This window comes from Marmota monax, unplaced genomic scaffold (assembly GCF_021218885.2).
Source record: "Marmota monax isolate L192 unplaced genomic scaffold, Marmota_monax_Labrador192_F-V1.1 WCK01_AAM20220418_F8-fsc00261, whole genome shotgun sequence".
Lineage (NCBI taxonomy): Eukaryota > Metazoa > Chordata > Mammalia > Rodentia > Sciuridae > Marmota > Marmota monax.
In genome coordinates, this window is record NW_026695225.1 from 180,213 (window position 1) to 200,889 (window position 20,677).

The 20,677-nt window shown below is 37.7% G+C and overlaps 1 long non-coding RNA gene across 9 annotated transcripts in view; it reads left to right on the forward strand.

Moving 5' to 3' along the window:
• Positions 1 to 1,630: 1,630 nt before the first annotated feature.
• LOC124086854 (uncharacterized) overlaps positions 1,631 to 20,677 on the forward strand; it is a 118,861-nt gene continuing 99,814 nt past the window's right edge. For all 9 annotated transcript variants that reach the window (XR_009225939.1, XR_009225938.1, XR_009225941.1 and 6 more), the window contains exons 1-2: positions 1,631 to 2,004; positions 9,860 to 9,921. This is a non-coding gene — a long non-coding RNA (uncharacterized LOC124086854). The remainder of the gene's footprint in view (positions 2,005 to 9,859; positions 9,922 to 20,677) is intronic.

A 20,677-nucleotide genomic window follows, 5' to 3' on the forward strand; every position in this document is an offset into this window, starting at 1 on the left:
GCCTAGAGACCCCCGCTACACACAGAATATGGTATCATGGACCACCACACTTTTAAAAGGTGGTTCTTGTTTTCCACATCAGCTGAGTAGCCTATGGTGGCATCATTTATGTGAATAGTGCCCACAGTCTCAGTTTCTTCTCCTGGCTCAGCTTGGTGCTCAGTAAGTGGCTGGAGCTGGTGATAATTACACAGTGATATACGGGTGGCACTAGGAGGGCTTCCTCTTGTAAAAGTGGTTGAAATGCTATAAAATGCAGTCCCTGCAGTCACCTGTAGGTGTACTTACTTGGTCCCAGCAGCCCAGGCCTGGGAGGCTGGCGGAGCCTTCCTTTTATTTTAATATATACACTTTTTCATTCAAAAGCAGAACAGGGAGCAGCGGTTATGCAGCAGTGAAACGCAAGATTGTTATTCAAGCTCTGGTTACTTCCAACCGTTACCCATCTCAAGCTTTGTATTCTCCCTTTTTCCGTTCCTCTTCACAAAGGCGGTGCCCTTCTAATCCTGCTATTCTGACGCTGAATCTTTACATGGGATAGTCCAATTCTTTTAGTCAAGTTCAATCTTTTCATTCTCACAACTCCCCTATTTCTGATTGTTCGTACATTCTCTTTCATTTCTCGTACAACTATTCCTATGCGGCTAGTCCAAGAGTTAACTCTCTAAATTTCTACACGCCTCAGCTAAGGGCTCGCTCGCTGCCTTTGTTCTGTCTTGAATCGCCTCCTGCCAATCACCAGAAGAAGCAGACCTCTTGAGAAAGGAACTTGGACAGAAAGGCACTTGGCGAGGCGCACACGTCTCAGCCTAAACAAATGACCTCTTGTTCTCCAGAGCTCTTGAAGCACAAGGAGGGAAAATAATTAAGCTTTTCTACTATCTTTGTCCTATGATACCTCTTGGTCCAAACCCAAGCACTTGGCCTTATAAGACAAAGAGCAGAAGGTAAGGGCGACATGGATTCTTACAGAGGTGGCAAAATAAGATTCCCGCTGCTGAGAAAGACTTCTTCCAATACCCTAGAACAGACCCCATCCTCCTCCTCCCTTTTACTTCTATTTTCCTTCCTTCCCCAATCCAGCGCTGTCCAATAGAAATATAATGTAAGCCATACGTGTGATTTTAAATTTTCTAGTAGCTGCATTAAAAAACAGGTAATATTACTAATAACGTTTTTAAAAAACTTAAAACATTATCATTCCTGTGCTAATAGTATAAAAATTACTGGGAATTTCGACATTTTCTTTTCTTCCAAACCCGGTGTTCATTTGAACTTGTAGACCATAAAATTCGGAGTGGCTGCCCCCGGACTTGGACCGCTTGACCTTGGAATTCACTCCCACAACCCCCATTCCCTGTAGGCAGAAATGAAGATGCGGGTGGGCGCGGTAACACTGCTAGTTTGAGACAGAGTGGCAACCTTTAGAAAAGGCCAGACTCTGTGATGTTGAGACCTCTTCGTTTCCCTTCCTACCGTCCCCGCTCCCCTGAGCCCAGCAAGGTTGTGAGATACCGCACGAAGGATTGCCAGAACCGCGGGAAAATGTCAGGCGTGAAGTGGGGAGATGGCAGGGGTGTCAGGCGCAGTGGGGATCCCCACGCATGCGCACTCTGCGTGCTCACAACTCCCCGCCACACACCCTGGCAACCGGATTTTAAACCAATGTCTACTCCTGTGTATGCGTTCTTCCCAGGAGTTGTGGTCCTACCAGTCTGTCTCTGCTCTTTCCTGTCTACAGCTCTTATCATTTCTGCTCCTCCCTTCTAACTGGTTCTGATCTGGTTCAGGGTGCTGGTCCCTGAGCACTTGGACCGGCCCCTGAAATCAATACTCGTGGTTCCGCGTGGGAACCCACCCCTGATCCGCCCTCTCCGGGCTGAGGTGGCTACTGGGGCTGCGGCCGTTTCCGGGACTTCGAGTTGCTGCTGCACAGCTTTCTACCTTGCCGGACTGCCCCTAGTCAACTTCTGCGAGACTGACCTAGAGACCGCATCCTGCAAGGTGAGGTCAAGAGGGAAGGAGCGATATGCGAGGGGAAGGTTTCGGGTAGGGGAATGGAGGTTAGACCAGGGTTGAGAGCTCATGGCCGGGGATCAGGAATGCCAGCGCTCTCTCGGTGGGTGTGTCTCAGGGTATCTTAATCTCTGATCCTCCCACTTAGCGAATCCGGATCTCCTTTTCTTTGATCTTCTTTCCCTCCCTTTTGGCATCTCCGAGTCCCTCACAGCTCCTCCCTTCTCATTCTGTGGGTTCAATTCCCTCACTCTCAGCTCCTTCCCTTCCTCCTCCCTTACCGATCCACCCCTCTAGGCTCCTCCCCTCCCGCTGGGCTCCGCCTCTTCTCTATCTTGACTCTTACCCTCCCACCCCACTCCTTCCTTTCCTTCAGCCAACTCCCTCTTAGCTCCTCCCCTTCATCTTGCCCCCTTCCCCGCCCTATGCTGTTTCTCCTTGTCCTCAGCTGGTTTTCTGGCTCCCTTTTGGTTCCCTTTTTCTTTTCAATTCCCTGTAGGGTTCATCCTCTTCCCCTTCCTTTCGCTCCTCTCATCCTCCCTTCTTTGGGCTCTTTAGTTCCTTCCCCTGTGCTTCTCCATCTCCCTCTCAATCCCCCACCCTGCTCCGCCCCCGCCATTGGCTGCTCCTCACCTCTGTTTAGTTCCTCTTTTCCTGCAGTAGCCCCCCCTCCCCCATCTTTCTTCTGCCTCTCACCGTCTGAAACCTTCCTCCTCCCTCCACCCCCTCCTTCTAGTTCCCCTTATACCATCTCCCTTTCTGGACAACACACTCATTGTGGTCTTTGTAGATACATCCCTATTGTTTCTGTCACACCTCACCCCTATGGTTTCACACTTCTGTCTCCCTGATTCTTCCTGATCCACTTTGGGCTCAGCAAACACCAAGATAATATTGTTTAACTCTAGAGACTGATAAGAATAAAATGAGAGAATGTATAGAGAACACTTACAATGATACATACTAAGCTTTCAGTAAATGGTAACTGTTATCATTATTAGTGTTCTTTAGCCAGGGATTTCTGGCACAATTCCTCTTCTGTGATATCCCCAATCCCCAAAAATGTTGTTTTTCTATTCCTTTTCTTTCCTTTTCTTTCTTTCTCCTCCGCCTCCTCCTCCTCCTCCTCCTCCTCCTCCTCCTCAACAGGGATTGAATCCAGGGGCAATTGATTACTGAGTCACATTTTTTTATTTTTAATAATTTTAAAAATAGTGACAACGTGTCCCTGAGTTGCTTAGGGCTTCAATAAGTTTCTGAGGCTAGCTTTGAATTTATGAGCCTCCTGCCTCACCCTCCTGAACTGCTGGGATTGCAGGAATGTGCCATCTGTAATTTCTTGGTTTCTTTCCTTGGTTTCTTCCTTTCCTTCTCCTTATCCCGCCCCCCTCAGTACTGGAGCTTGAACTCAGGGGCTCTCAACCACTGAGCCACATCCCCAGCTCTATTTTGTATTTTATTCAGAGACAGGGTCTCCTTGAGTTGCTTAGGGCTTCCATAAATTTCTGAGGTTGTTTTGAACCCGTGATCCACCTGTCTCAGCCTCCTAAATCACTGGGATTGCAGGCATGTACCACCTCCCTGCAGCCTTGTTCTCTTAATTGTAAACTGACTGGAAAAGAATTTTTGAGGGGAGGGTGAGCAATCAAGTCAAAAGAATTATTATTATTATTATTATTATTATTATTATTATTATTATTATTATTATTATTATTTTGGACCAGGGATTGAACTCAGGGGTGCTTGAGCACTGAGCCACACCTGAGCCATATCCCAAGCCCAAAAGAATTAATTTCTGACCTCTCCTTACCTAATCTAGTGTGAGGGAGAGTGTTCTGGTAGAAGATACAACAAATGCAGTACCAGGTGGGAACCTCCCAGAGTGTGGTTTGAAAACAGACTTAGCCAACTTGAAGGTTCCAATTTGTGTGTACACCCCCAGCCCTTTTTGAGACAAGGACTCACTAAATTGCCTGATCTTCCTGCCTCAACTTCTCCCGTGTCTGAGATTACAGGCTTGCACCACTACCTCCAACTCAGTTTGAGGAGATTTTAAAGACCCCTCCTGGTCTAGGTGCTGCGTGTTTGCTGTTGACACCCAGATTTTGCCTTTTTCTCTGAGAAGTGTTGCCAGTAGTGTTTTGAGGCAACATCCTGCCAAATATATGTAAGAAATGGTGTTCTTATATTTGTCTTTTCCCTGACCATTGGTGTCTAGTCCTGGTTTTTTATTCTTTATTTCAGCATACTTCCTAGCAAGGAAACACAATGTTTAATCATAACAAATATCTGGAATTTCTTTTCCTGTAAGCTCTTTTCTTTTTAGGCATTTACTCTCATCTTCGAATGTGTTCCATTTTTTTTTTCTGACATTGCACCTTTTGTCCTTTAGTGAGTCTCACATTTGTATGTTTTTTTTGGGGGGGAGGTGTGTGTGTATGTGGTGCTGGGGATTGAACCCAGGACTTTGTGCATGCTAGGCAAGCACTCTACCAACTGAGCTATATCCCCAGCCCTCATTTGTATGTTTTACACACCACACTTTTCTTATTCAGTAGTAAGCTATTCCCTGATTTGTTTTCATTTTTTAAAAAAAACTTATGGTGGGGCTGGGGTTGTGGCTCAGTGTTAGAGTGCTCAACTAGCAAGCACGAGGCCCTGGGTTTGATCCTCAGCACCACATAAATGTAAAATGAAGATATTGTGTCCACCTAAGATTTAAAAATAAGTCTAAAATAAATTTTAAAATAAATTTAAAAAAATTTTATTGGGGGAGGCCGGGGTTGTGGCTCAGTGGTAGAGTACTAGCCTAGTACGCGTGAGGCACTGGGTTTAATCCTCAGCACCACATTAAAAATAAATAAATAAGTAAATAAAATAAAGGTACTGTGTCCATCTACAACAACAAAAAATTAAAATTTTTATGGTATAAAAGCACTAATATTCATGGTAGAACTTTAGAAAATGTGGATAGGCAAAATTAAAAAAAATTAATATCTAGAAAATTATCACTGCTGTTATCTTTTTTTAATTTTTTTGTGGTGCTGGGGATTGAACCCAGAGCCTTATGCATGCCAGGAAAGCACTCTACCAACTGAGCTATATCCCCATCCCACTGCTGTTATTTAAACATATATTCTAGGGTTTTTCTATACATGTTCATGCACACCTGCATTTTTCGTAGATTTATATTTTATTTTTAAAATGTATTTATTTTTATTTTAATTATTATTTTTTAGAGGATTGAACCCATTGCCTTGCATATGGTAGGCAAGTGCTCTAGCACTGAACTATGCCCTCAGCCCTTTTTTACTTTTATTTTGAGACAGGGTCTTGCTAAGTTGCCCAGGCTGGCTTCAAACTTTCAATCATGCTGCCTCAGCCTTCCAAGTCACTGGGATTATAGGCATTCACCACTGTGCCTGGCTTGGACTTTATTTTTTAAAAGAGTTTCAGATTCACAGCAAAATGAAGCAGAAAGTATAGGAAGCTCTCATGTATCAACTGCCCTTCCCCCAACTCTAGCCACCGTTGACATAATGTACCAGGGTGGTACATTTGTTACAATCATTATATGTACATTGACACATCATTGTCACCCAAAGTCCAGAGTTTACTTTAAGGTTCACTCTTGGTGTTAAACATTCTATGGGTTTGGAAACGTGTATAATGATGTGTATCTACCATTATAGCATACAGAATAGTTTCACTGCCACCAAAATCCTCTATGCTTCTCCTGTTCATCTCTCCCTCCCCACTAACCCCTGACAACCACTGATCTTTTAACTTTCTCCATGGTTTTGCCTTTTCCAGAATGTCATATACTTGGAACTATACAGTATATAGCCTTTTAAGATTGGCTTCTTTCACTTAATAATGTGCATTTATGTTTCCTCCATGTCTTTTCATGTTTAATAGCTCATTTCTTTATACTACCCCAAAATACTTCATTGTCTCGGGGTACCAGTTTATTTGTTCACCCACTGAAGGACATGATGATTACTTTCAAGTTTTGGCAAATATGAATCAAGCTGCTATAAATATTCATGTGCAGGTTTTTGCATACACATGAGTTTCCAGCTCATTTAGGTAAATACCAATGAACCCAGTTGCTGGCTTGTATGATAAAGTATGTCCACTTTTGTAAGAAATGTCCAAACTGTCTTCCAAACTAGCTGTACCATTTTGCATTCCCATAAGCAATGAATGAGAGTCCACATGCATTTTTTATAAAAATAAAATCAAAGTATGCATGTTATTTTGTAAGCAGACATTTTCTTTCAACAACTCCATTTTTCCATGTCAGTACATCTTTGTCGCATCTATTACCCAGTTCATAGTCAGCATTCCCCAATCTAGGACTACAGATTGCATGTGGTTGTTATTCTTATGGTTCTTTTTAATCAAACATGGTCCCTTTCCTATATGTTTTCATGACACTGACTTATAAAAGGGATCAGTCTGTTTTGTTCTGTGGAAGGAATGTCCCTCTTAGAGTTGTCTGCTTCCTCCCTTGTGATGGCATTTAACTTGATTTTTTTTTTTTTTTTTTTTTTTTTTTTTTTTTTTTTTTTTTTTTTTTTTTTTTTAAAAATCTTGGACCTTTATTTTATTCATTTATTTATATGTGGTGCTGAGAATTGAACCCAGTGCCTCACATATGCTAGGCAAATGCTCTACCACTGAGCCACCACCCCAGCCCCATTTAACTTGATTTAATGGTTAAACTTCAAGTTATCGAAAAGTAGTTGAAATATGTATTGAAGTCTTCAAAAATATCCATCCATCTTGTGATGATTACATTTAGAATGATATGCTAGGACACAGGCAGATGAGAGGTTTTTCTCTCATCTACCTTGATCCTTTAGGTACACAGCAGCTCTCCCTGGAAGATATCAATATTGTCAGTTTCTTGTGCATCCTTCTGGGAATTTTATGAATATAAAATTTCTTCCTCCTTTTTTTTTTTTTTACAAAAATGGTAACACTATTCTCATCTTAATGTACTTTACTCATTTAACAACAGAGGTCGAAGATTGTTTTATATCATAGAGAAAAATCCTCATTTTTGGGGGGGTTACTGTTGAGTGAATCCAGGGGCACTTTACCTCTGAGTTACATCCCCAACTATTTTTATTTTTGACTTTGAGACACAGCCTCTCTATGTTGCTGAGAGCTTCACTAAATTGCTGAGGCTAGCCTCAAACTTGTGATCTTCCTGCCTCGGCCTCCAGAGTCACTGGGTTTACAAGTATGCGCTACTACGTACAGCTCATCCTCATTCTTTTTAATAATGGCTGCATAGCACTACATCATGGATGCACTATAATTGTTTTACTTAATCTATTATTTATCTATTTCACTTATATCTGTCCTTTGATCTTGTCAAATGTTGCTGCATGTGAAATTATTCTGTAGAATAAGTTCCTGGGAATGGAATTGCTGGGTCAAAGAATACATACATTTAACAATCTCAATGCCAAATTGTTCTCTAAGTACCTTATACTAATTTACACTCCCACCAACAGTGTGAGAGTACCTGTTTCTTCACAGCTTGACAACAAAGGTTTATGAAACTTTTAGATCTTTGACAATTTAAGTGGTGAATAATTGTGCACTGTGGTTTTAATTTGCATTGCTTTATTAGGAATAAGATTGAAAATCTTTTCATATGAAAAGATTGTAAGAACTCATAAGTCAGGAAATCAGTCCCTTGTCTGTGACATGTGACAAATGCTTTTTTCAAGTTTGTCAGTTGTCTTTTGGTTTTGCATTTTTTTACCATTTAGAAATCTGATTTTAATTTTAATCTGTCAAGTTTTCTATCGCTTCTAAGTATTGTGTTCTATTTTTAAAACCTTTCCCATGCTAGCCAAGATTACAAAGTAGTTCTCACATGGTATTTTTCAGTTTGAGTTTTTATCATTTAAGTAAAATTAATATTTCTTTGTGTAATGTCTAAATTAAGGGTCAAACTTACACGGTTTTTTTCAGAGTGCTGACCGATTGTCATAACACCATTTATTGAACAATAATCTTTACTGCACTTGATTTGAGAAATCATCAAGTTTCTTTTAAGTAAGCCCTGGTGCATGTTAAAATATTGTTTAAATGATATGTTAGTTTCTAGTAGTACTTTGTCAATTTTGGTACTCTAAACATTTTTTTTTTTTTTGGTACTAGAGATTGAACCGAGGGGCACTCTACCACTGAGCTACATTCTCACCCTTTTTAATTTTTTTATGTTGAGCCAGGGTCTTGCTATATTGACTTTGGTTTCCTTGAACTTGCTACCCTTCTAACTCAGCTTCCCAAGTAGCTGGGATAACAGGTGTAAGCCACCATTCTTGGCTCCTTTTAGAAACTTTTGCCTGTTCACATTTATAAAACTATAATGGATTTTGGGGGGAGGGAATACCAGCGATTGAACCCAGAGGTGCTTATCCACTGAGCCATAGCCTCAATCATTTTATATTTTTATTTAGAGACAGGGTCTTGCTAAGTTTCTTAGGGTATCTCTAACTTGCTGAGGCTGGCTTTGAACTTGCAATCCTCCTGCTTCAGCCTCCACCACACCTGGCAATGCTATAACTGATTTATGTTGCAGTTGCAAATTTTTGATTAGACTGCTCTAAATGCAGATACAATTCTTTCATTTTACAAAGTCATAGTAAGGCTATTTATATTTGTTCCCAAACTTGATATTTTTCTATATTCTCTTCTTTTAAAAAATCTAACCATATGGTAAAGCTTATAGCAGATGTTTATTTTTCTAAGTTGCATATGGAATTTTGAGAAAGGATAATGCATTTATCTAAGTGTGCTGTTTTAGTGGTTTAAAATTTCTGATCTGTTAAACTGTCAGGAATATAGTTGAAATCTACAGAAGTAAGCTAAAATGTCCCATGAAGAGTCAGAATAGATGTCATAATGTTCATGCACTAAATCTCTTGCTCTCAGATACTCTTTCAGGTTAGAAACAAATCTGGTTATTTATTCCACAGTTGGAAGGCCTGCTCTCAAACAGATTAGGGAGAGAAAGAGGGGAGAGAATGAGGAGGAGGAGACAATAATAGCTGACAAACCAAAATGAAATAGACATAAGAACTTTACAAAGAAGTTTAAGCTCTTTGATGGGGATAAAGGAATGTGGGAAGTCATCTATGGGCATTTAATTTGGGGGCAAACAGCTCTTCTAATCTTTTTTGATCCCAAGAATGTTATAGAGTCAAAGCAGGTACAATGATTGGTGTCCAAAATGACTCCAAGTTTTCAAGGAAGGTCAAATTGTGATCATTACTCTTTGTTGAGGATGGGAAAGAATAAAGTATATTTTAGAAGGAATCTTATGAAAATAGTTGAAGTAATACAAGGAAAGCACTTTATATAGATAGCTTTATCTCAAGTCCTTAACGTGAGTTCCATGCACCCCAGGGGCCCAAATGAAGCCTCTTAAAAGTGAACAGAGAATTTGTGCAATATGTGTGTGTTTCTGGGGAGAGAAGGCCATAAATTTTTATCATATTCTAAAATGATTTTATAATTTTTTTAAAAAGTTAAGAATGGTGGAGGTATCTGAAAAATTTATGTAGCCAGAGAACCTAAAGATTTCATTTCATAAATGAAGTATTAAGAATTTATAGCTATACAGTGTTAAAAATTTATAACTCCCAAGTTATAACTTACACATTTATAACTACACTAAATTATAAATTCATCATGATAGTTGTAAATTATGGTAGCAGTATGCTAATTACCTTTCAGTTGCTTCATTATGTATTTTGCAAGTGGTACCTCATTTTACTGTGTGTTAGTAATGAATGTTCTTTTTCCTTCTTAACAGTCATAAGTGGAACTATTTGTAAGCAGACTGGGTCCACTGAAATCTGCCTATGAATATAATAGGTAAGTGTAGCATGACAATTGTTCTAAAAAATGCCTTAAGGGGCTGGGGTTATGGCTCAGTGGCAGAGTGCTTGCCTAGCATGTGTGAGGCACTGGGTTTGATTCTTAGCACCACATATAAGCAATTAAATAAATAATAAAGGTCCATCAATAACTAATAAAAATATTTTAAAAATAAAATAAAATATGCCTTAAGTTTTTAAAGATAATGAACAAAAGCCCTGGATATAATAAGAAGTATAATTTGTAATAAAACTAAGAGGAAAAATGAAAAAAGGGCTTTCAAAATGAAACCAATGTTTAAGAATTAGAAAGTTCTATACTTAATTATAAGCAAAGCAACTTATGAATTTACTATACTTTAGACTTTTAAAAATATCTTTTGGGAGTTATAGCCTAATTTCTAGCATGGAAAAAACAGGTTTATATAAAAGTTTGTAATGAATTAAAGCAATTTGTTTAGTACTGACCAGTTACCATATGATTAAGATTAAGTATGCTCTATCATTTGAGAATAGCAATATTGATGTACTTTTTAGAAAAAAAATGGTTGTTGTTCCCTTTGTTTTTACTTTATTTCTTATAATAAAGCAAAAATATGATCAGTTTTGATTTTCATTAAAATGCCAGGTATATATGTAAGTATTACTATGAGTATTTAAGATAATAAACAAGATAATTTAAGATAATAAACAGTTTATTTTGTTTTTCTATTTAAATTCATTTTATATTCAGATTTACTGAAAAGTGGTTTTCATCTAGTAAGGTTTTGATTTGTGAGTGAGTAATGTTTTGGGAGGACTCTGTTCTTTAAGTTTTTCTAGGTCTGGACTTAATAGTTACAGTTATAGAAATTGTTTCATGTTAGAAGTAGCACAGACTTTAAACTATTGTTTGCTTATTTTTATGTAATTTGAAATTTAATTCTGAAAATATTATTGATTGTATTTAAAGATTATGATTACTTTTAAAAAGTCAACAGCAGTGACAGGAGCATATAAATTATGCATTTGGAGGTTAAACAATCTAAAGAGAGCTATATAATGAGGTCTATAAATTATAGTTAGACATTCTAGGTCATATTTTGTAGAGCAATACCATTAATAGCATAGAAGCTAGATGAATTACTAAGATCCATTTTGTTGCTGATGTTTTATCTTACTTGCACCTTTTTTTTAGCTTTGATTTCTATTAAGACTCTGAAAAGACCTTCTGAAAAATCTTGGACATATAATGTTTGCAGAATGAGTTAGATCATTTGCTTATAAGGTTATACAGCTGATCTTATTATTAAATCTTCTTTTTAAATGAATATTCTTAGAATTGATTACTTGTGGGTCCCAGGTTGTAGCTCAGTGGTAGACCGCTTGCCTAGCATGCATGAGGCACTGAGTTCAATTTTTGGCACCACATAAATATAAAAAAAGTAAAATAAAGATATTGTGTCCATCTACAACTAAAAAAAATTAAAAAAAAACTTATTACTTATAACTTAGTTATAGTGGAGTCTATGTCAAATGGGGAGAGCAAAAGAAAAGGAGGTAGAATATGGTGTTGTCATAAGAATGCATTAAAATACACTTTCTCAGCTCTCTGCAGTGGTTAGTAGCCCCATATAAAGATTTTGTTTCAAGTTTTATTTTTGCTTTATAAAGAAAAAAGTTATTTTATTGTTCTGTGCACATTTTGGGTGGGTGATATAAGCAGATGTAATTGGACCTGGAGTGTCTATTGATTTTTGCTTTCAATAACTTAATAGATATGGGGATAGAGTAAAGATGTTTACATAAGCAGTTATGATGTGAAGCATTAACCTTTATTTATCCTTATTCCAAATTTTATTGAAGAATAATTGAAGTACACTAAACTGCACATATTTAATTTGATTGGTTAATACACATACACGAGAAATCATAAGCACTAGCTTTTTAAAGAAAACTATTTATTTTGAAATAAATATAGATTGAAGTTGCAAAAACAAAATGAACAGGAAGGTCCAATGTACCTTTCACCAGGTTTACCCAGTGGTAACATCTTGCATCACTATAGTACAGTATCAAAACCAGAAAACTGACATTGGTACAATTCACAGAGCTTATTGAGATTTCACTTACATGCACTTGTATATGTGTGTGTGAGAAAGAGAGAGAGAGAGAGAGAGAGAGAGAGAGAGAGAGAGAGAGAGAGAGAGATTCTTTACAATTTTATCACCTGTGCAGATTTTGTGCAACCCCCACCACAATCAAGATAATAGAGATAAAGAATAGTTACATTACCAGGAGACTGGCTTGTGCTTCCCTTCTATAGCTGCCTCCACCCCTCTCCCACATTCCTTAACCCTGACAAACACTAATCTCTTCCTTTTTTACAATGTTGTTATTTTAAGACTGTTACATAAATGGAATCATATGTATGTAACCTTTTGAGATTTGCTTTTTTCACTCAGCATAATTCCCTTGAGACTCATCCAGGTTGTGGTGTTATGTCCACAGTTTGTTCCTCATTTGGGGGCATAACTCAGTGGTAGACCATTTGCCTAGGTCACATGAGGCTCTGGGTTCTACCTCTAGCACTGAAAAAAAAATTGTTGAGTAGAATTCCAATTCTACTCTTATTGCTGAGTAGAATTCTATAGTGTGGATATACCAGTTTGTTTAACTGTTCACTCCATTAAAGGACATTTGGATCTTTTCTACCTATTGGCTATTATGAATAAAACTGCTATGAATACTTATATATAGGTTTTTTTTGTATGTGTGTAGGTTGTTTTTCATTTTTTCTGGAATAAACGCCCAAAAGAGCAATGGCTAGATCATATGACAGTTGCATGTTTAGTTTTGTAAGAAGTTGCCAAACTGTTTCCAGAGTGACTGTGTCATTTTACATCCCCCCCAGCAATGTGTGAGTGATCAGTTTCCCTACATCCTTGTCAGTACTTAATGTTGTCACTATTTATTATTTTAGTCGTTTTGTTACATGTGCAGATGTAACATATATCATTGAACATGTTTTCATGTGCTCATCTGCAATCCATATATCTTTTATTTTAAAATATTTTTTAGTTGTCAATGGACATTTATTTTATTTATTGATATGTGGTGCTGAGAATTGAACCTAGTGCCTCACACATGCTAGGCAAGTGCTCTACCACTGAGGCACAACCCCAGCCCTGCAATCCATATATTTTATACCCATTTTCTAAATGGATTATTTGTTCTTTTGATGTTGAGTTGGCAGACTTTTGAATATATTCTAGATATGAATCTTTTTTTTTTTAGTTTTAGGTGGACACAATATCTTTATTTTTATTTTTATGTGGTGCTGAGAATCGAACCCAGTGCCTCATGCATGCCAGGGAGCGCGCTACCACTTGAGCCACACCCCCAGCCCCTAGATATGAATCTTTTGTTGCAACAGTGGTTTTAAATACTTCTCCCTATTCTGCAGGTTATGTTTTCATTCTCTTAACAGGGACTTCACAAAGTAAAAGTTTTAATTTTTTTTTCCAATATTGAGGACTGAACCCAGGGGTGCTCTACCACTGAGCTATATCCCCAGTACTTTTTATTTTGAGACAGGGTCTCACTAAGTTGACCAGGCTGGCCTCAAAATTGTGATCCTCCTGCCTCAGCCTCCCACATTGCTGGAATTACCAAGTATGTGCCAGCACACCTGGCTGAAGTTTTAAATTTTGACATGGTCCACTTACAAAGTTTTTCTTGTATTTCTTACACTTTTGATGTCAAGTCCAAGAGGATTTCATATGACCCATGTCCTGAAGATTTTCTATGCTTTATTCTAAGTTTTATAAGTTTTCTTTATACATGTAAATCTGCAATCTCTTTTCAGCTTTTCTGAATAAGATATGAAGTTTAGGTTGAAAATAATTTTTCTCCTTTGCCTATAGATGTCTAATTGTCTCAGCACAATGTTGAAAAGACACTTCTTCCCTCATTGAATTGCTTTTGTACCTTTATAAAAAAATTACTTAGGCATAGTTGCATGGTCTATTTCTGAGTTCTCTATTGATCTGTTACCTTGATTTGTGTATCATACATTACCTTTCTTTTTTTAATATTTATTTTTTTTTAGTTTCAGGTGGACACAATATCTTTATTTTATTTTTATGTGGTGCTGAGAATCGAACCCAATGCCTCACACATGCTAGGCAAGTGCTCTACCACTTGAGCCACATCCTCAGCCCCATACCTTACCTTTCTGATGATTAAAATTTCACACAATACGCTGTGGAGTGCCAAACAGGAAAGTGTACCTTATCAAGAAATGCTGTCCCCTGGAAGAACAAAAAGCAAAACGGAAACAAAATGAAACAAAAAAGCAAAGGGGAAAAAAAGGAAATACTCTTTTGGACTGAAAAAAATAGGCAGCGTTCAACTTAGCTTCCAGTAGGAATTTTTTGGTTAATATTTGTATGATTTCAGGACTCAAAGTGGTAAACATGACTTTTTCATTGTTTATTCTTGCTTATTACATTCTGATTAGTAACACTGGTATTTTACCTTGATAATTCTCTATAGCTAGACTTTGTAAACAAGAGCTTTCATATTATAGGCATAACAGTGGTTCTGTTAATATCAGCTTTATTGAGAAATAAGTCACATGCCATACTATTCACCTATTTGAAGTGTCTATTCCATGGTTTTTAGTATATTCACAGAGTAGTATAGCCATCATTATATGCAATTTTATTATAACATTTTTGTTGGTACCAGGAATTAAAGTCAGGGTCACTCAGCCATTGAGCCACATCCTCAGTCCTTTTTTGTATTTTATTTAGACACAGGGTCTCACTGAGTTGCTTAGCACTGCACTGTTGCTGAGGCTGGCTTTGAATTCGTGATCCTGCTGCCTCAGCCTTCTGAGCTGCTGAGATTACAGGAGTTCATCACCATGCCCCACTTTATTAGCACTTTTAAGGAAGGGTTTTATATCAGGTAATTTTTAGCTACAGGGGATTTTATATCCCACCTTGCATATTATATTAACCAGCCCATGATGTGGGCTACTTTATGAAGAAAAGAGGTTTATTTTTGCTTAAGTTCTGTAGATACAGGGTCCAGACAACAATTGTGTTGGTTCTTGTGATGGCCCCTCTGGCCTATATTGCATCATGGTAGGAGTGCATGTGTATCTCACTGGTCATTCTTCCCTTCCTGGTAAAGCAACTAGGATTCCATCCTGAGGGCCCCAAACTAATGATCTAATCACTTTCCAAATGTCTCAACTCTAAACTCCATAGTCAGATTAAGTTTTCAATCTTTTAATGCCATTGACTGACATACAACTTTGGGGAATGAAAATTATCCTTGGGCTAGGGATATATATAGCTCACTTGGTGGAATGCTTGCCTAGCATGTACAAGGATCTGGGTTCAGTCCCCAGTACCACCAACAAAAATACCCTTGTATGAGTTTGGGATACAAATCATATTCAAACCCTAGCATGTATTATGGAAAAAGGCAAATTCTTTTGTTCAATGGTGAAAGCATTTTCTGTGTATATGTAGTGTAATAATTTCAGTTATGAATTAAGCTTTTTTAGAGTGTTGAAAATGATGGCATAAAGAAGTCTTCAAAGAGGGCTGGGATGTGGCTCAAGCGGTAACGCGCTTGCCTGGCATGCTCAAGGCGCGGGGTTCGATTCTCAGCACCACATAAAAATAAAATAAAGATGTTGTCTCCACCAAAAACTGAAAAATAAATATTAAAAAATTCTCCTTCTCTCTCTCTCTTTAAAAGAAAAAGTCTTCAAAGAAAAGTTTTACCTGTAAGATAAATTGCTTTTTTTTTTTAAATTTTTTTTAACATTTATTTTTTAGTTTTTTGGCGGGCACAACATCTTTGAATGTGGTGCTGAGGATCGAACCGGGGTCGCACGCATGCCAGGCGAGCGCGCTACTGCTTGAGCCACATCCCCAGCCCCTAAATTGCTTATTTTGAATCATTTTACTCATGGAATTTAGCCAACTTTCTAAATATTTAAAATGGTTAACAGTTTTTTTTTAAATTTTATTTATTTATTTATTTATTTGGGTACTGGGGATTGAACTCAGGGCACTCTACCACTGAGCCATATCCCCAGCCCTATTTTGTATTTTATTTAGAAACAGGGTCTCACTGAGTTGCTTAGCACCTCACTTTTGCTGAGGCTGGCTTTGAACTTGTGATCCTCCTGTCTCAGCCTCCCCAGCTGCTGGAATTACAGACATGCATTACCACACCCAGCCTTAACAGTTTTCTTTTAACAAGACAGACATGTATAAATCTTTTTTTTTTTTTTTTTTTGAGAGAGAGAGAGAGAGAGAATTTTTTTAATATTTATTTTTTAGTTTTCGGCGGACACAACAACTTTGTTTGTATGTTGTGCTGAGGATTGAACCCCGGGCCGCACGCATGCCAGGCGAGCACGCTACCGCTTGAGCCACATCCCCAGTCCTATGTATAAATCTTAAGATCCAGAAAAATAAAGCACAAAGGAGCAAGTGACTTTTTTGAAGAGAATGGTAAAGCTGAATTAACTAACATCACTGGTAGGTTTGGCATCGGACTTAATTTTTCTGAGAGCTCTATTATATTTATTTATTGAAAAACTCAATATTGTTAAGATGTTAATTTCACCAAACTGGTTATCAATTCATTTCCAAATGCACCAGAGGATTTTTGCAGATAGCAACAAAGCAAATTCAGAAACTCTTTATGAAAAGCAAATCTCTAACTTAATTTGTCAATTCTTTTCAAAATTACTTTTAATAAGATATGCAAAATTATGTACTATTTTTGACTTGAATTTGATTAAAACTTTGAACTAAAACATATGCAAGATGATGTTTGTATTGCTTGATATGAAATGCTTATTAATTTTTTAAAAAGTATTCATACCAAGGATTATTGATAATATGCAGTATTATGGTGTCATGACATAACAGCTGGAAAAATTACTGCATAACAGGATTTACAATAGGATGTTTTATAATCAAAAGTAGCATATTGAAAGCTGTTTCTCTGATTGATTGATTCTGGGGATTGAACCCAGGTGTGCTTAACCACTGAGCCACATCCCTAGTTCTTTTTATTTTTTTAAAATATATATTTTTTAGTTGTCAACAGGCTTTTATTTTATTTATTTATATGTGGTGCTGAGAATTGAACCCAGTGCCTCACACGTGCTGGGCAAGTATTCTGCCACTGTTTTTCTAAATGATGCTTCTGTTATTAGTGTAAGTATTGAGAACTTACTATAGAAGGCTAAGAATGTTGGTTTACCTACAATTCACTTTCTATTGTAGTCATTTAGCAAACATTTATGGGACATCTTCCATCTTCTAGGCTTTAGGCTAGGTGCCGGGGATACAAAGACAATATAAACAGGCATTGTCTCTGTCCAATACAAGTTCACAATCTTAAGTAGAGAAATGGATGTGTAAACAGATCAATGCAATAAAATCTTATGTAATATGAGACTAAAAGGTGGATACAGTGGAGAAAGTGAAAAACTATCAGGCAAAGAGGTGGGTGAGCATTTCTTGTAGGGAAATTAATGTTATCATTAGCTGGAAGCATGAAACAGCACACCATGGGAGATAATGAGTAGTCAGGCATGTCTGTGGCAGAAGTCCTGAAATTTAAGCATAGCTAGATGAAGCTGCAAAGGGGTAGGCAGAAACCAGGTGCTAAAGAAAATATCCTGAATGCCTATTATGTGCCAGCAGCGACTATACATGCACTGACTGACTGATTTAATCTTCATAACGGCTCTGTTGCTAGAATCTACTACTGATATTTTACAGATGAAGAAGCTGAGAGGGTCTCAGAGAAGGTCATTGAATTGATTAGGGTAATACAGATATAGGGTAATACTTTCTAGTGACAGAGGTTTCAGATCTAAGATCTTTTTAGCCTGGAGTTTCCAATCATGTGATTTGAAGTCTGCCTTGTTCACATACTGTCTTCTGATGGGCTCTAGGGTAATGGAAGTGTCTTGTGTGCACAATGGAGCCTAAAGGAGAAGGTGAGTGGGTATGGAAGAGCTGAACCAGGGAAGCTCTACTTTTATTCTGTTTTGTATGTGGAGAATTTTGATCAATGGTGGTAGTAAAGGGGAAGGACAAGAAAGGATATAATATGACTCCAAGGTTTTTGGCTTGGTTGTCTAATTGATGGTACTTTTTTTTTTTTTTTGGTGTGGGGGATTGAACTCAGGTAGGCTTAACCACTGAGCCACATCACCACAACATATCACCACATATATATGTATATGTGTGTGTGTGTGTGTGTATATACATATATCATTTAGAAACAGGGACTTGCTGATTGCTTAGGGCCTTTCTAGTTGTTGAGGCTGACTTTGAACTTGCAATCCTCCTGCCTCAGCCTCCCAAGTGGCTGGGATTACAGGTGTGTACCATTGCACCAGGCTTGGTGGTATTTTTAATTGTTTATTTCCAAAATAAAACGACAGTGTTTCTTAAATTTCAGACATCTGTAGATGACTGTATATTTGAGGCATTTGCTGCATCATCATCATCATTATCATCAGATACTGGAGATTTAACCCTGGGGACCTTTACCACTGAGCTACATCCCCAGTACTTTTGTATTTCTTATTTTTTTTAAAAAAATTTTTAGTTGTAGTTGGACACAATATCTTTATTTTATTTATTTATTTTTATGTGGTGCTGAAATCGAACCCAGTGCCTCGCATGTGCTATGTGAGTGCTCTACTGCTGAGTCAAAACCCCAGCCCCTGTATTTCTTATTTTGAGACAGGGATTTGCTAAGTTGCTGAGGGCCTTTCTAAGCTGCTGAGACTGGTCTCAAACTTGCAATTCTCCTGTGTCATCCTCCAGAGTTGTTGGAATTACAGACATGTGCCACCATACCCAGTTCCATTATTTATTTATTTTTTTAAATCCAATACTTAGGGCTGGGGATATAGCTCAGTTGGTAGAGTCCTTGACTCACATGCACAAGGCCCTGGGTTCAATCCTCAGCACCAAAAAAAAAAAAAAAAAAAAAAAAATCCAATACTTAATTTAGATTTATGTGGAAAGAAAACAGATATCTCAAAAGTTACAGAATTAATGTACTAATATTTTTATTCATATAATTTCAAGTAAATCTATAAAAAGAAATATACAAATTGTTTTTCCATCTGCTTCCTAAAAATCATCTCATATAGCTGGGAGTATTGTCACACTTCTGTAATCCCAGCAGCTTGGGAGGCTGAGGCAGAAGAATCATGAGTTCAAAGCCAGCCTCAGAAATTTAGCGAGGCCCTAAGCAACTCAATGAGACCCTGTCTCTAAATCCAAAAAGAGCTGGGGATGTGGCTCAGTGATTAAGTGCCCCTGGGTTTAAGTCCTAGTACCCCACCCCCCAAATCCTATATCCCAGTGGTTTGTGTGGTTCACAATGGGAAACAGCAAGATAGTGAATATGGGAGGAGGAGAAGTAACAAATTAATTGATACTGTTATGGTTTGGATGAGAAGTGTCCCTCAAAAGCTCATGTGTAAGACAATGTAAGAAGGTTTGGAGAAGCAATGATTGAGTTATGAGAGCCCTAACCTAATCAGTCAATTAGTTCCTGATGGGATTAACTGAGTGATGACTGGAGGCAGGTGGGCTGTGGCTGTAGGAAGTATTCATTGGGGGTGTGGCTATGGGGTATATATTTGTATCCCGGGAGTGGAGTCTCTCTCCTTCTGATCATCATGTGAGCTGCTTCCCTCTTCCACACTCTTTGGCCATGATGTTCTGCCTCACCTCAAGCCCCATGGAATGGAGCTGACATTCTATGGACTAAGACCTCTGAAACTGTGAGCCCTCAAATAAACTTTTCTTCCCTAAAATTTTTCTGGTCAGGTCTTTTAGTCACAGCAGTGAAAAAAGCTGAATACAACACTTATTTTAAAGTGAGTATAAACTGGCAGAAGAGAGGAGTTAATGAACAGGAGAAATTTTTATAACCATAATCTGTGTTTGACACTGTATATGAAAATAAGTTCTTCGGGAACACTTGAAGATTAAGTTTTTTAGATCAGATCTGGGGACAATAAAGGGACTAATAGGATGAAAGAGCACCAGTTGGCAAGGGTAGTAGTAACTTTATCAACATTTGTAGGAGCCAACCTAAAATTACCAAGGTGAAGCAAAAAACTAAGTACAATCAACAGTAATCTTATTCCTTTTATACATAGAAGTACTCTTTCTTATAAATTGTATTTATTTTTATTTTAAATATTTTAAAGATAAATACTGATATCCTCTGCCTCCCAGCCACTGCCCCCTATACACATAGGCTCTTTTTCAATGCAAAATTAAAGCCCCAGGCAAGATTTTTAAAAATTGTTTATATGGTCATTGATAATTTTTATGAGAATAATTAGACCAGCCATTTTCAAAGTGAGGGGTGTGTGTGGGGGGGTCTCTGAGCTTTTCAGAGAGTTCCCAAATTCAACTCTATTTTCATAATAGTTTTAAGCTGTTGTTTGCCTTCTTCACTCTCTTTCCTTTTTGAGTGTACAGTGGAATTTTCCAAAGTCAACATGAAGCATGATGATGTCATGACTCTGAGGGCTAATGGAATGTGTGCTTCTGTATTCTTGTGTTTCAAAAATATCACATTTTAAGTTGCAATGCAGAAAATTTAGGCAGATATAAATCACATAAACAGAAATTCTTAAGGTCCTTAAAACTTTTTTTAAGGATAAGGGTCCTGAGACAAAAACATTTGAG